Here is a 3,010-nt window from a genome sequence, read left to right on the forward strand (position 1 = left end):
CTTAGAGTCAGGAGGACCTGAGTTCAAATCCGACCTCAGACACTTAACACTTACTAGCTGCGTGCCCATGGGCAAGTCACTTAACCCTATTGCTTCACCAAAAAAAGCAAAAAGAAAAAAAAGAAAAGAAAACCCCACATGGGGTCATGAAGAGTCGGACATGAGTGAGCAACAAGAACAGAAAGGATTGCCTAATAAATTTGGCTGACTGATGATGACACGAACTAGCCTAGGAAAGAGTGAGTGCCCTGTCACTGGAAGTGCTCAATCATTGCATTCCTTTCCACTTAAGATAGCTGACGTCGATTGCCTACTAGGAGCAAAGCTCTACACTAGGCTAGACATCTGTCTGTCATGGAGAATGTAGGGAAGATTTATGTTTCATAAGATGATAAAAATATAGACTTAGACCTGGAAGGTCTGAGAGGTCATTTAGTCCAACCTCCTCATTTTGCAGATGAGGAAACTGAGGCCCAAGAGGTTAAGTAACTTGCCCAGGGTAACACAGCTGGTAAGTGTTCAGCTTGGGGTTCTAACCCAGGACTTCCTGGCTTTTAGATGAGATGATTTCTGAAGCCCTTACTGATGCTGAGGTGCTCTGATTTTATGAACTACCCAGAGGGCACCATACTGTACTAGGCAGTACAATACAGTACAGTAGTTTGAAAAGGGCCAATTCCAAATATCATTTTTGCTATCAGCCTAGCTACAGATCAACCAGGCAAGTGCTGACTGTTTGGAAAAATCCTCAGGAAAAAAGTTCCACTCACTGCTGTTTTCCTTCCGTTCAGAGAAAAGCTAGGCAGACGACGCCCTCTCCCCAGGCACAGCGTAGAGGAGTTTTGTTGAAGAGCCATAACACGCAACAAAGAATTTTCTGAAGGGAGAGGGGGAAAAAGTATCTCAACGATGGAAACAATGACCAGGAGAAAAGTCAAAGTTCATGGAAGTGGCTTAGCTCCAGAAGCCAGATGGCTATTAACACCTTATATCACTTTCTACCCTTTCAAGGTTTTTAACATCTATTGCCTCAAGAGAGTCTCACAATAACCTATGAGGTGGGTGGAAAGCAGGTTTTTATTATCGTAATTTAACAAACCATGGTGCAACAGAAAAAAGTGATAGTTAGGAGTCCAAAGATCTTGGTTCAAATTCCTAGCTCCAACAGTTAGTCTGCGTGACCTCAGGGAGCCTCAGTTTCCTCATTTATGCAATGGAAATAAAAATAATTGTATCACCTATCTCCTTGTGTGAGGAAAGCACTTTACAAACTACAAAGAATTTTATAATGAGAACTTATTATCATTGTTAATGTAATGTTCCTTCTATCTGTTGAACAAATAAATGGTAGGCAGCTAGGTAACACAATGGATAGAGTGTTAGATCTGGAGTCAGGAAGACCTGAGTTCAAATCTAACCTCAAACACATACTAGCTGTGTGAATCTAAAGAAGTTATTTAACTTTTGCTTGCCTCAGCTTCCTCATCTGTAAGATGAGAGTAATAATAATAGCACCTACCTCCCAGGGTTAGTGTGATGGTCAAATAAGATAATATTTATAAAGTGTTTCGCAAATCATTACATGCTATATAAATACTAGCTATATATGCTGTATTACATATTGTATAACATAGTCACATATGTACATACACATATATACACATATATGTATGTATATATATTTTAAAAGCCAGGACAAAATGTGTTGGCTCTTGGGCTGGTATCTACTAAGGGTTATCCTCAAAATTTTTATAATCAATAGCTCTAGTTTACAGGGAGTTCACATCTTTTTTTAACTAATTAATTATTTTTTCATTTTCATTATTCACTTCCATAAGATTTTGAGCTCTAAATTTTCTCCCCCTGCTGGGAAAATTGGAAAATAGTATGACAGAAACTAGGTATAGGCCAACATCTTACACCACATATTAAGATAAAATCAAAATGGGTACACAATTTAGATATAAAGGCTGATACTCTAAGCAAACTAGGAGAGCAAGGAATAGTTTACCTGTTAGATTTATGGAGAATGGAAGAATTTATGACCAAACAAGAGATAGAGAACATTATGAAATGCAAAATGGATAATTTTGATTACATTAAATTGAAAAGTTTTTGCACAAACAATGCCAATGCAACCAAGATTAAAGGGAAGCAGAGAGATGAGGAACGATTTTTACAACTGGAGTCTCTGATAAAGTCCTCATTTCTAAAATATATAGAGAACTGAGTCAAATTTATAAGAATACAAGTCATTCCCCAATTGATAGAAGGGAGCTCACATATTAAGGACATTAAAAAAAAATCAGATATGACAAATACTTAGTAAGCATTAGGGCAATTGTTTTCCGTCTTTTCTCCCACACTTTGGTCCTGCGTCACCAACTGTTCTTTTTACATTTCCAACTGGACTTCTACAGGCATCTCAAATGGAACATCCAAAAGAGAACTCATTACCCCTTCCACCCAAACCCACACTTCTTTCAAACTTCCCTTTTCTGTTGAAAGTACCAATCCATCAATCAATAAGCATTTGTTAAGTTGCTACTATGTGCTAGTCACTTTGTTAGGCACTGGGGATACAAAAAAGAAAAAAAAAAGAAAGAAAAATCCCTCATTCATCCCTGAATCCTCACTCTTCCTTACCTTTCATATCCATTTGGTTGCCACCTCTGGAGGAATCTGTCTCTCCAACATCTCTTGCATTTCCCCCATTCTGTCTACATGGATGGTCCCTGCCCTAGCACAGGCCCCCATTGCCCCTCACCTTGGCCATTATACTTGCCTTCTACTTGGGTTCTCTTCTTCAAGTCTTTCCCCTACCCAATCCATCCTCACAATAGTCAAAGTAATATCCCTACAGCGTACTGCAGGAATCCCTACCACATCAATCCCCTACACAGTAAACTGTAGTGGTTCCATAATGCATTTAGGATCATATACAAACTCTTTGGCATTTAAAACCCTTTACAACCTGGCTCCAACCTAGCTTTTCAGGCTTATTATACAT

The sequence above is a fragment of the Vombatus ursinus genome, unplaced genomic scaffold (assembly GCF_900497805.2).
Source record: "Vombatus ursinus unplaced genomic scaffold, bare-nosed wombat genome assembly UNPS02014820.1, whole genome shotgun sequence".
NCBI lineage: Eukaryota > Metazoa > Chordata > Mammalia > Diprotodontia > Vombatidae > Vombatus > Vombatus ursinus.